The following is a 14201-nucleotide window of genomic DNA, read 5'->3' as shown; positions in this document are numbered from 1 at the left end:
GGAGTCTCTTTCAACACACTTCTTTCTTAAATTTGAAGAGGGTTTTGTTTGTTAGTTTGCTTTTGATCAAGGAGATCATAGTCGTAGAAAATTCTTGTCTCTCTTACCTTTTTAGAATAACTAAGGTCACTTAGTGTGATATACTGGGACCCCTTTGGCTAGATGACTTTTCAGTAAGAACTTTAAGACAGCTTTGTATAAAAATATGTTTCCTGTCTTTGCAACCGCAGAACTTAAATATTATTGTAGAGAGGGACCTTAAGGTACACAAAGATTAATCCTTTCTCTTGAAAGATGAAAACCCTAGTACTCATAGAGGTTGAATAAAATGCATTGTGTTGCCCTCCACATAGACTGGTCAACCTTGATAACTGAGCAGTCTAAACGATTAAAAACTGCATCTCATGAAGCCAGTTTTGTTAGTTCCTTCATGCTTCCCACCACTCAAGCTCCCCACTCCTTTTCACTTTAATCTGAAGTATATCTGGTTTGATTGCTTTGTTTGGGTAGAAATATGTAAATTTTGCTTGTGTTTGTATTTTGTGTTCTTCTTTCTCCAAAACTGTACAAAGTCATTTTAATTCTACCTTTGAAGAATCTCTACACTGTATCTCCCACTGGATCTGTTTCAGTATATTTACATGGAGGCTTAGGCTCTTTTGATCATTTATTCCTATAAAATGCTGATCCTATGCAGAGTTTTCTAGAAATATCCATGGCAGCGAATAATAAACAGCAGCCTTGATTAGGGTGAAGTTGTTTCCCTTGCATCATTTGCTTCTGTATCACCTTATATTTCTGTTAAAAATGTGGGTCCACTGTTGAATCAGAAGCAAGGGGGACATGAAGCTGCAGTTTAATAAGCTCTCAGATGATGCTTATGCACAAAACTCTGAACCACTGACTTACAGGGTAAAATCCAATTCCTTTCCTGCAGCAGTCACATCCTGTCATTACTTTATCCATTTCAACATCATTTATCCAAACTTTTATCCAGCACAATTGTTGACCTCTTTTCCCCATGCATCTTTTCTCCAGACACACTAACTCCAGATATACCCTAAACACATCATTTATTTTACACCTGCACCTTTTCTCCAACTTTTCCTGTCTCAACTCTTATCTCTTATCTTTGTTTACTTGGTGACATACTACTTTTCGTTCAGTGCCATACTACTTTTCTCAAATGTTACCTCCTTGGGAAAGCCTTTTTCCAAATATTTCTCAGTCACCATCCCTATACTGCATTGCAATAGAATGTAGCATAAATCTCTATTATAGAATCTGTTTCATTTGAATGTAATTACAATGAATCTACACAAAGGTTATAGAATACCTACTATGCCCCAAATTATACCATTAAAGAAATAAAAGTCACAATCTCTACCATCACAAAAATTACTACCCAGCTTTTCTCAACCCAAATCCTCATCTGAAACAGAGAAAACAGAAAGGTATTTGAGTATTTCTTCAATTCTCCCAAGGAGGATACATAACTAGCACCATTACATACAACAGATGTCTTAGGGCTTTAGGGTTTCATCTACTTGGGAAACCCCAGTTGATCAAATACTGGTAAAATTACATTACAGTAGCAATAAATGCTATGACAGAGATAATTCAAAGGTGAGATGAAAAAGCGGAAATATCTAATTGAGTATGTGTTTATCTCTCCTGAACTATGTCTTAATCCTGTTTCTATGCTTATTTAGCATCTAGATCAGTGCCAATTATGTTGTGGTCATTGAATACATTTTATTATTGAATTAAAGGCATTGTAATTCATTCTTATTGGTGTGAGTCTTTGGAATCTGGCCGAGGCAATGTGAATTATCCATATTTGTAAATCCAGCATCTAGTCAGTGCTTAAGATACTGTTGGCACTCAATGAGGGCTTGTAGAATAAATGAACACATTTGGAGGAGTTGCCCTATTCTCCAGAAGAAACTCAATAGCAATGATAACAATAACCCAATTAAAAATGGGCTACGGACTTGAATAAACATTTCTTCAAAGAAGAAATACAAATGGCCAACAGGTATATAAAAAGATACCCAACATCAGTAATCACCAGAGAAATGCAAATCAAAACTACAGTGAGATATCACCTCATGCCTGTTAGGCTGGCTATTATTAAAAAAGACAAAAAAGAAAAAACAACAACTGTTGGAGAGGATGTGGATAAACTGGAAGCTTTGTACACTGTTAGTGAAGATGCAAAATGGTGCAGCTGCTCCAGAAAACAGTATGGAGGTTCCTCAAGAAAATAAAAATAGAATTATTATATGATGCAGCAATCCCACTTCTGAATATTTAGCCAAAAGAAATGAAGTCAGAATTTTTAAGAGATATTTGTACTCCTATGATCAATGTAGCACTCTTCACAATAGCCAGGATGAGCACACAACCTACATATCCATTGATGGATGAATGGATTTTTTAAAAGGTGGTGTATACATACAAGGGAAAGTTATTCCGCCTTAAAAAAGAAGAGAATCAGCCAGGAGCCTGTAATCCTAGCACTTTGGGAGGCCAAGGCAGGCAGATCGCTTGAAGTCAGGAGTTCAAGACCAGCCTGGCCAACATGGTGAAACCCTGTCTCTACCAAAAAATACAAAAATTCGCCAGGCATGATGGCATGAGCCCATGATCCGAGCTACCCGGGAGGCTGAGGCAGAAGAATGGTTGAACCCAGGAGGTGAAGGGTGCAGTGAGCTAAGATTACGCCACTGCACTGCTGCCTGGCCAACAGAGTGAGACTCTGTTTCAGAAAAAAAAAAAAAAAAAAAAAAAGAAGGGAATCCTGCAATATATGTCAACAAGAATGAACCTGAGGACATTATGCCAAGTGAATAGGCCAGTTACAGAAAGATAAATACTGCATGATTCTACTTACAAGAAATATCTAAAACAGTCTATGTCATAGAAGCAAAGAATAGAATGGTGGTTGCCAGGGCCTGGGGGAAGGGAGAAATGGGGAGTTGCCAATCAATAATTATACAATTTCATTATGCAAGAAGAATAAATTCTAGAGATCTGCTGTATAACATTGTGCCTCTACATAACAATACTATATTGTACATTTACATATTTGCTAAGTGGGTAGATCCTGTGTGAGCTGCTCATACCATAATAATAATAATAATAATAATAATAATAATAAAATAAAACTTCTTTCATATATTAGAATATATTCATTTGGCTAGATGACATAGTTATCTTTTCCCAAGCCATCCATCAATTTTCCAGTCCGTTCTTCCCTCTCAGTAAGATTGAAAATTAAAGAATAATAAAGTTTTAGAATTGAAAAAAAGAAGTGATAGTTTTAATTTGAGGATCAGAAGTACTACTTAAATAAAAACTACTATGAATGCAAAATTCTTCCTTTGTGGTTAATCTACATTTATAAGTATTCCACTTGACATTTAATTGCTTCGTGTGTTATGTGTATTTCAAAGACAAAAAGAAAGAGTTTATTAAGACTGCAAGTGAAGTGAAAAAATGCTGCATTTTTCTGGGTGGACAGTAGGGGTGGTGGTGGTATTTTCAGTGCTATTGTCCTCTAACGAAGCCTAATTTAGTTTGAATATATATTTTGGAACAAATAGCCTCTAAATACAAACTCGGTTTAGGGGAAGATAGTGTGAAAAGGGATAAAATGCCATAAAATTCTGATGTCCTAAAGAAAATGTGAGAGTCTGGGACACCTCCTTCTTCTCTGCAAAGCCTGCAGCCAGCTCACTTCAGACAAAGTTGTCTTTTTATAAACATGATGTAAGCATACACTCACAAGCTCTCTGGAAATAATGATGTTTCTACTTGTGTTAGTTAAAGGCATCCCTTTTTTCATCTAATCACCAAGAAAATTTCAAGGCAGGTGTGCTTCAGTTTAGAGAGGTGCCATACTTCATGGATGCCTCTAAGGAACTCTTTACAAAATTTGTGTTGCAGAAGCAGCATTCCCCTAAATGGTTGCTTCACACTGCAAATCCCCAACTGTCCAATTTATATCCAAGGAAGAGTTTGCTTCCTTTAGGGCATAAGCCATTATATTACAAAGTCATTAAAATGGAAATAAATACATAAGTTAGCAAATTGCGGTAAGGTAAAATAATCCTATATAAACCATGGCCTAAAAATAAAGAATATATACAGAATTCAGCATGAGGATATTACCATACAGAAATGATAATTAACCCAAGTAAACCTGCACACAGTGATTTTCTGCATTTTGGCAAGTGAAAAATTTTTGCTATGAAAGCAGGACTCTAAAAATCAAATAAAAGTATAGGAGACCTAGTTTTAAATTGATATTAAAACACACAGGCATTTTACTTTAATGGTCATGGGCTTAAGTCCAACTATTTCAGAATCCAAAGCTTATTACTTGGACAGTCAACGCACATCATTCCAAGACTGCAGCTGCTCCTAATTTGGATTGTTAGGGTATTATCCCTACAAGAGTCCTCATGGCTCATCTGCCCTCAGTGCAATCAGATGAGAAGATCCTGACTTCCATCTCCAGAAAGAAGGCCAAGCCCACCTGGGGCCTGGGGGTAAATGAGAGCTTCTGTGGGATCTTGACACTGAGATGCTGAGACTCTAGCTGTAAGCCTCAGAGTCACTACTGAGCTACAAATTAGCAGTTTTACATTTATTATTTCTAAAATATGGATTTGAGTTGAAATCAAGGTATACCCTGATTTAGGTTAATTGGCAGTGTTTAGTGATCCATAAAATAATTGTGCACCAATACCGTCAATGATCACAATATAATATGGTGGTTGACGTGCTCTAGCTCAGTGATTCTCAAACTTTAATATGTATATGAAATCACTTGGGGATCTTACTAAAATGTAGACTCTTTCATAGATCATGGGAAGGGGCATGAGTCTTTTCATCTTTAAGAAGCTCTTAGGTGATGCACATGCTGCTGGTTCACATCCACATCTTGCTTAGTAAATCTCTAGGTATGCTATGAGTTGTTCATGGGCTTTATTTCCTTTTAAACTACCTAAAAACTACAGCTTTTAGTTGCATGTCCTTGTTTAAAAATTGTTCCTATATCTTCTATGTAGCTTTATATACATGTATTGTTAAATAATAAACCAAATAATTATTAAATAATAACTAAAGGTAACGTTAATGACAGATTGGTTACAATCCTTGATGATCATACCTTATAGCCTGGATACTTTGGGGAAGAAAATGTTACTGAATAAGGTCAATTTACTCTTTCAAACAAACATTTCAGATGCTCATATGAGACTCTCCTTGGTTTACAGGTAGTGAACACAGGCAGGGAAGACTAATTGCTTCTGAAAAGTAATGTGAAATGAAATCTGATGATGACAATGATAACATTCTTAAGAACTAAAATAATTACTTGTATTTGAACTATAAAAATTAACTGACTTTTCCCAATTCAGTTCCTTTACAAGGTACCCATATTTAAAAAAATTTTCAGTTTCTTATTTATCTTTACCAATTTTTGATACATTAGATAGTGGATGTCATAATTTAGGATAGCAAAATGGAAAGCATACTGGGCTTGGAGTCAATAAACAGAGGTTTCCTTCTGACTTTTTTCACATATTAGGGATATGGCTCTGATAATATTATGTACAATTTGTGGTCTCCAAGTTAATTCAATTTTCTCACAAAGCTCTTAGAACAATTAAATGAAACAACTTTTAATATGAGACAATGTGTGCAAAATCTCATAAATTCATCTGCAACCAGGACAATTCTCATATTTGTAGGGGTCAGTGTAAAATGAAAATGAGAAGCCTCCTGTTCAAAAGTTATTAAGAATTTCAAGATGACAAGAAGAAGATATTAAATGAAGAGCAGGGCCCTTCTATGTGTGGAGCCCCATGTGACTGCATAGGTTATAAGTCTATGAGAAGGCCCTGTCTGCAAGATAATTGTAGCTAATCCTCACTATATTAATAGAGTATTAATAAAGTTTATACTCGATTGAGATATTACAATATACCAGGCACTACTCTCAGAGCCTCAATTACATAGTCTCACTTAATCCTTTAGAGGGGAAAGAAACTGAAGCACAGAAACATCAACTATCTTACCTCAGGTGATACAACTACCAAGTTTAAGGGAGCCAAGATTGGAATCCGGGACTGTCTGATTCTAAAGCCATTCATCTTAACTAATTTAATGCAATGAGTTATCTAGAACAAGTTATCGTTATTCCTGTTTAATTCAAATTTAGAAACCTAGGCTCACAAAAATACGTCCATATTTCAAGGGCAATTCACTTACTATGACCTTGATTAAATGACCTATGTCAACCTAATTGTCTTATGTCCCTAGTACTCCACAGACAGCCTGGTACATGGTCCATTGTCATGTACTATGTACGAAACTAAACACTCAGTCACCAATTTTTCTGTGCACAGAATATTTACTCCACAAAGATAAAAATCTCATTTTCCTATTATTCAAAATCACATGCTTCTGAATAAGAGTATTATTTTCATTTAAAAGCAATTAATTTGTTTTAAATGTGTTTCAATAGTGATGATTTTCCTGGAAAAAAAAAGACACCAATTACCATGCACAGAAATAATTTCCTTCCAAACATAAGGACTTTGATCCAAAGATCTAAAGACAAGAGTATATCATCTCATAACAGAAATTAAGAGGAACTCCAAAATACTCATTTTGTTTTGGATGAACTTCAGAATTTTAAAAAATATGGCTCAAACTTTGTTAAGTAACAAACTTAAATTTATATGAAGGTGTTTTTCTTTTTCTTAGCAATGTGTTTTCTGATCCTTCATCTCATTTTATCTTTCCTATTCTTTTCCAATTGTGATAGTGGAACTAATTCACTGTGCTTCAATCTCATACAATATCATGCCCAGTATACAGTTGAGCAGAGAGACAAACTCAGATTACTTGATTACCTTCTCTTTGAAATTATTACTAATGTCCTCTGCAAAGCTAATTACAGCTTCTGCTGTATTATTAGAGGAATTTTTCATACCTCACTTAGGAAGCTTGTATTGTAAATCTATATTTATTTGTCCAACTCTCTCTCCAGATTCCTGAGTGCATTATCTTACTCATCTATGTGCCCCAGTGTCTAGCACAGAGCCTGGCACATACCATAAATATATATATATATATATATATATATATATATATCTGTACAGAACAGAATAGCCATATCACTTAGACCAAACATATACTATACTTATTACTAGAACATGGCTTGTAATTATATTTATATATATATGTATATATATGTGTGTGTATATATATATATACACACATACATTTATATATATTTTTTGAGACAGTCTCGCTTTGTCACCCATGCTGGAGTGTAATTGCACGATTTCGGCTCACTGCAACCTCTGCCTCCTAGGTTTAAGCGAGCACGTTTGGCTAATTTTTTGTATTTTTAGTAGAAACGGGATTTCACCATGTTGGCCAGGCTGGTCTTGAATTCCTGATTTCAAGTGATCTACCTGTCTTGGCCTCCCGCAGTGCTGTGATTACAGGCATGAGCCACTCCACACCTGGCCCATACTAGATAGTTTTAATGTTGATTAACTTAATGCACACATGCAAGTGTTAATGCATAAGCAAATGGAGCAATTTAAACAAGATGCTCTGGTAGGTGCTGAAATTAAGAGAAAATGTTCAGTCTCAGACATTGTTCATTGCTGCTTTCTACTGGGCTGAAAAATGTCATATTCTATAAAATGTATCAAGTCCTCAGAATTAAAATGTCACTGAACCCCCTGACAGACCATGCTATGCTAGCTTGATATTTGAAAGCACTACAATTCATTATGCCAACTGTGATGCTGTTCCAGGCTATGGGGCATCTGCTGAAAATGATGGGAAATAAAAATCTGTGGGTCCCCTGGAAAGGAAAGATTCTATGTTTGAAAAGCTGAATTCCAGACAAGAACTCACCAGATGCTTTGTGGACTGAAGAGCTGGGTTCCATTTCCTTGGGGACCTGAGCAGATGGGACTCCCTGAATCCAATCTCAAAGAGGAGTGTCTATGGCAAGGTGCCTGGTTTCTGCCCCAATTGTTTATTTCCCTTGCCTCCACGGCTACAATGCACAGAAGTGAACTTACCCTTAGCAATGCATAGAGCCAATACTTTAGAAAATCTAAAATTCTAGAAAGTACTTCCAAATGTGTTTTCTGTGCATTCCTGTTTGTATGGCTGGCTACACAGTATGGAAAATAAAGCAAGCATTATCTTAGTTTGCCTTAAGAGGAGGAAAAGTGTGCAGGCTGCCAGAGTAGGGAAGAGGTTCACAGAGGTAACAGCTCCAGACCAATTCCACCCGGGGAGTGGGAAAGATTCCGCTGAAAGCTCATATATAACTAACTGGGCATCTGAGAAATATTTCCTTCTGCTTCTTCTCCCCCATCAGATCTTCCCTTCTCTGACATCCCAGCAATCTAGGCTGTGTTTTTCTGTTTTCTTTTCCCTAAAGGTTCCTACGAAGCTCATTTCGTCTAATTTTATCTTTATGAAAATACTGAGAATGAGAGAAGTGAAGTGAGATTATAATATGATATGGGGAGCAACACAGAGTGGCAGTTAGGGGCAAGGATTTCACTCTCAGATTATTTGGGTGGGAGCTTAGTTTTGTTACTTACTAATTATTTCCCCCTAGTTCAGTTACTTCACTTTTCCTATCTCCATGTCTTCATTTGCCAAATAGGGATAGTATTTATGTGTACCTCTTTTCATGCTTAGAGTATTACCTTTGCAATTATGAAGCTCTGAGAAACTGGTGGTGTATCCCTCTCTGCAATATAATAATCATAATGTATTCAAAAAAGGGCTAGTAAAGACAAAATACCAGAAATCCACCAAAAACTTGTTTTTTTATTCTTCTTCTTCCATTACTCCCTTTCTGATAGGTTTGAAATACCAAGTATCAAATTATTTCACACAGTTTCATGGATTTGTTTTTGAAAAGTTGTTGTTTTACTGTGTTCCTGATGCCCCCAGGCACATGCCCGTTGGGTAACTCACTGGATGTTGTAGAAATTTTATGAGAAATAAAAAATGCTTAATATGTTATTATTATGCTTTCTCTGGAATATGCTGACTCCCTTACCCCTCCAGCAATAGCTCCTACTTTTCATGTCCATTTGTATGAGCCTAGTACAATCATAGGCACATTGAGGCACTACAGTGTTTATGCCATGGGGTTTTGTTTGAATAATCTGATGCAGGTAAAGTGCTCTACTAGCAGGACTATCAACTCAGAGATGGCACTCACAGCCATGTGTTCTGCTGAGGTCTCATGAGTTCTCATTTGCATAAGGGAATGATTATTATTAACCTGCATGCGTTATTGTGAAGAGTTTTAAAAGGAAAGGACGATTTCTGCAGTCTACTATTCTACACATGAAAGGAGGCAAGGGTAATTGACCTCTGCATTTAAGTACTGACACTATTACAGTAGAAGGACTGAAATACATTTCAATATTTCCGAGATCTAGAAGAAACTAGGCTGGGCCTATAACAAATCAGGTTAATGACACATAAGAATTTGTCAAAGCCTTTGACATTTCCACAAATCCCATCTAGCTTTCTTGTTAAAGTTTTCAAAGCAAAACTATCATCTTCCATGTTTTAAATCAGGTAGAAAAAAAATTTCTTTCTATACCTGAACTTCTGCCGAAAACATTAAGCCCATTTGCCTATTCTAGATGGGCTAAACCAGACTCTCTCTGAGTCACTAAACCAAGACCTTGCCTCTAGGAATACAGCACAGAGAAGCTAGAAAACTGTCATTCAGCCCCAAGTCATAATCTCTAGTGCTCACTAGGCTGTACAGAATAGAATCGTCAGAGCACTTAGCTCAAATATATACTATTGTTGTTATTAGAACATGGCTATTTTGTGAGTCAGCCCATTCCAGCTGACACAACAAAATGACATACTGTATAGTGCATACTGATCCTACATGAAACACTTTTAATATAAAAGTTAGCCTGTAGCCACAGTCAATCCACTGGTCAAAAATTGAGCATCTGCTGCGTATCAGCCCGGCCAATGCATGAGTCCTTGAGTGAAGGGACTTATTTGCATTTTCTCATAGGCTATTAATCTTGCGGGCATTAGCAAAACCTATCTTAAAATGGTTCATACAGGCCGGGTGTGGTGGCTCACGCCTGTAATCCCAGCACTTTGGGAGGCCCAGGCGGGTGGATCACGAGGTCAGGACATCCACACCATACTGGCTAACACGGTGAAACCCTGTCTGTACTAAAAATACAAAAAATTACCCGGGCATGGTGACGGGCACCTGTAGTCCCAGCTACTCGGGAGGCTGAGACAGGAGAATGGCGTGAACCCAAGTGGCAGAGCTTGCAGTAAGCCAAGATCATGCCACTGCACTCCAGCCTGGGCGACAGAGCAAGACTCCATCTTAAAAAAAAAAAAAAAAAAGAAGGTTCATATAAGTGAAGACGTATCAGCACACAAAATCAAGGTAGTATTATCCATAGTTCTATAATGATATGTTAAGTAAACATATGTGGATCTGTATGGAAAATGTTTAGGAAAAAGTGAAGTGGGAAAGCAAAAAGCAACTGTCTTCCCTAAAGAGTGAGGGATGAGGCATATGGGAAGGTCAATGTAAGTAAATTGTAAAATGGTACCAACAAGTATATGGACCATGACAAAATAATAAGAGAAGAGAGACAATAAGTCAGGGACCTCAACAAGGAAAAGTCTAGAGGAAAGGAAAACCTGGGGATAAATTGTCTAATCATGACTTTGGAATCCATGTGAGTTCTCTGCCAACTAAAGTAGCCCTCCCTCCTCTCATCTGGCATGATTTCCAGATGTCACTGAAGATCTCTTTTTCCTCCAGGTTCCTGCTAGGTTAATTTATCCATCAGGTCCAAAGCCTTTTATTCCAAAACTGGAATAAATTGGAATGCAAATTCTGCCATGAGATTTTGTTCTTACATGTAAATGACAGATACTCTATTCCTCTCTGAGCAAAGAGGAAAATAAGATCAAGAAAGGGGGGGAGGGGGGAGGGATAGCATTAGGAGATATACCTAATGTAAATGACGAGTTAATGGGTGCAGCACACCAACATGGCACATGTATACATATGTAACAAATCTGCACATTGTGCACATGTACCCTAGAACTTAAAGTATAATAAAATATATATATATATACATAATAAAAAAACAAGAATATCCCCTTTTGGAAGTAGATTAACCTATTAAACTAATATCAGCCATTCAAAAAAAAAAAAAAAAAAAAGACACTTGAGGACCCAAATTTGATGAGGATGGTCAACCACAGAAGTGCATAAATTGAGAAGCCTTCAAAACTTTCTAAAACTTTCTCTGTTGTCCAAAGGAAGAAAGATAGGGATTTAAGGGGCATTTGCAGGAAGGAAATATTTCATCTCTTTCCCAGTGTTGATGCTGTGATGTGGGCACTTCATATGGCAGAGGAGATCACACAGATTTCATTAAGGAATCAATCATTTTTTCCACAGTGAGGGAAAATACTTACATAAGATAGGATATTTTCCAAACCTTGTGGTAATAAATGTTTCTAAGTGTAATTAAAGACTGAGCCGATCTAATTAGGTTGATGAAATTTTCAGTGGGACTTCATTCCCCTTAGCATTTCACTCATTTTTTTTTTTCTCTCTCTCTAGAATACTTCCTAAGGCTTAATCTGAGCAATTTTTAGTGGCAGCATTCTAAGTTACCTCACACAGGCAGTGTCTCCACTCTGATTGTAAAACCTCCAGCAGGTAAATATGACTAAAAACAAACTTCAAATAAAGGATTCTAGGTTGTTTTATTTAACACACAGTCCTTTCCTACCTCTTCAGTTTCATTTTCTTACTAACAAACTACGTTAAATAATGTTTACTCTGCAAGAGGGAAATAAGCGTTTCAGAGCATTTGGGGGCACAAAAAGACCAGGAAATGCATAATAATTGCAGGAACAGGTTCTGAGGAGGAGATTAATGAAGGAGCGCCATGACCCTTCCTGATAGGTCAGTGACTACAGAAACACTTATACGATGTAAATATTGGGATAGAAACACATACTAGTGAGTTTTTCATCTATCTTTAAAGATTCTTAAAATATATCTAGTGAGCACCTGAAGAATTAACTGTGAGACTTTTCTACAGGAAAATGCTTTCCAAGTGGTCTAAGGTAAATGGGCAAGATGTCCTCACAGAGTCTGAGCGTCTCACACACCATGATTTCTCTTTCTGCAAGGTTTTCTAACCTCCTCTCCTTTTGTAGCAGTCACTCAAAAACTGCTTGTTAGAAAATTTAATTAAATATAAAATGATCGAAAATTCTTAAGCGACATATATTTCAGCTTTTACTCAGTGTTATCAAAATGCAAAGAATATAAACAAGTACTTCTGTCAAAACAGTGTTGCCTTTGCAAAAATCAGATTTAGAAAGCATATTTTTTAAAGACCTACTGTCCTCTAAGAATTTCATAGGTATGGGCTGTATATAATGGCAATTTATTATTTACAATTTTTCTTTAACTATTTTTTCTCAAATTTAAACCTGTGAGTCATTTTTCAATGAGTACAAATATTTTCCCAGACTTTGATTTACTTGTGATGAAAATATTAACTCTTTTAAAAAAACTACTTTGATCTCTATTTGAATTCCCGGCCATTCAAAGTCCCTTGTCATTTTAAACAAAGCACCATATGAAGTTCAGGTTAGGTTTTACTGAATTATTTTGAGCTAATCTTATTTTATTTTGAAATTTGATCATCACATACAAAAAAGTAACTTTCCAATTGAGGGTTAGTTGTTCTACGTGCAAGCAAAGTCTCATTTCAAATAGACATTATTAAATGCCATATAGGGAAATACCTAAGTTGCTTCTAAGGAATATGAGATTATAGGTTGTTTCAATATGTTGAGTGATTTCCTTTTTTTTTTCTTTAATCTGTAAAAAATAAATGTATAAATTCGTGAGAGTGGTATTTTTATACCTTGAATGCCATTGTTTAGAATGAAATAGAATCGGCCATTTAAATATTATATTTTACTTGCTATGGTTCTGTATTCTAATCCTGCTGGACCCCCTTATTACTCTTGGTCAAGTAACTTCTCTAGGTCTGTTTCCCCAAAAGAAGAAAGTTGAACTTAGACTTTCCATTCTAACACTCCAAAATTTCTTCCATGACTTTAGACAAGGTGTTATTAGAATCTCCTTCAAGACTGGTTATGCTAAGAGGGACTACATACTAGACTGAAAATAAAAATGCTATCAGCCAATAAATGAAGTCATAATTAAGGGTTTACACATGCAGTGTGCTATCGGCCAGGAAGTCCAAGCTAGAGTTCAGGAAAATTTACATAGACTTTACTGTTAAGAGAGATTCTGTGAGAATGAACATGGGTATATCCCTCTCTTTTCAGTAACTCCACAAAGCTGACCTATTTGAAGTAGGGTGATTTAACTCAAAATCCATGATACTTTGTCACTATTTCACTTCACAAGTAACAGGAGCAGGGCCTTCTAAATAGATAACGGTTCAGACAGGATGGAAACTATGAACAACTAAAAAGCCCTCCAAAGTGCTGGGATTACAGGCATGAACCACCACACCCAGCACTTTGGGAGACCAAGGCGGGTGGATCACTTGAGGTCTGTAGTTCAAGACCACCCTGGCCAACATAGAGTGAAACCCGTCACTACTAAAAATCCAAAAATTAGCTGGTTGTGGTGGCGTATGCCTTTAGTCCCAGCCACTTGGGAAGCTAAGGCAAGAGAATTGCTTGAACCCAAGAGGTGGAGGTTGCAGTGAGCCGAGATCATGCTGCTGCACTCCAGCCTGGGGAACAGAGCAAGACTCCATCTCAAAAAAAAAAAAAAAAAAAAGCCCTCCAAGTGAGGTATGTTTTGATTTATAGACTAATTGTGCTGATATCCTTCCAAACTCTAGCGCATCAGAAGAAATAAAATGAAAAAGATTACACAAGTCAAGAAAAAAGTGACCGTGCTTCCTCAAACACACACCCCAGATGCGGAAGACAGAGGTAGAAAGTGTCCAATCAATAAAGAAGAGTGAATTGTATCCAAACCCCATAGTGACAACAGCACAAGTGAATCCTCCTTTTATGAGTTCACCAGCTGTGAACTAACATGTCACTTGGAAGACCAC

At 36.7% G+C, this 14201-nt stretch overlaps 1 protein-coding gene across 38 annotated transcripts in view; it reads right to left on the bottom strand.

Annotated features, from left to right (window-relative positions):
* Positions 1-14201, bottom strand: part of NRXN1 (neurexin 1) — a 1121298-nt gene that overhangs the window by 693297 nt on the left and 413800 nt on the right. For 3 of the 38 annotated variants that reach the window (XM_054548192.2, XM_054548189.2, XM_054548193.2), the window contains one exon: positions 13928-14201. This exon is cut by the window's right edge and continues 2247 nt beyond it. The exons of the other annotated variants lie outside the window; for them this stretch is intronic. The gene's annotated coding sequence lies outside the window, so the exon portion shown is untranslated. Of the gene's footprint in view, positions 1-13927 lie in introns of those variants that run through there. 38 annotated transcript variants of the gene reach the window in all.

Source organism: Pongo abelii, chromosome 12, assembly GCF_028885655.2.
Source record: "Pongo abelii isolate AG06213 chromosome 12, NHGRI_mPonAbe1-v2.0_pri, whole genome shotgun sequence".
Taxonomy (NCBI): domain Eukaryota; kingdom Metazoa; phylum Chordata; class Mammalia; order Primates; family Hominidae; genus Pongo; species Pongo abelii.
The sequence above is the reverse complement of the archived record's forward strand: the minus strand, read 5'-3'. Positions and strand labels throughout refer to the sequence as shown.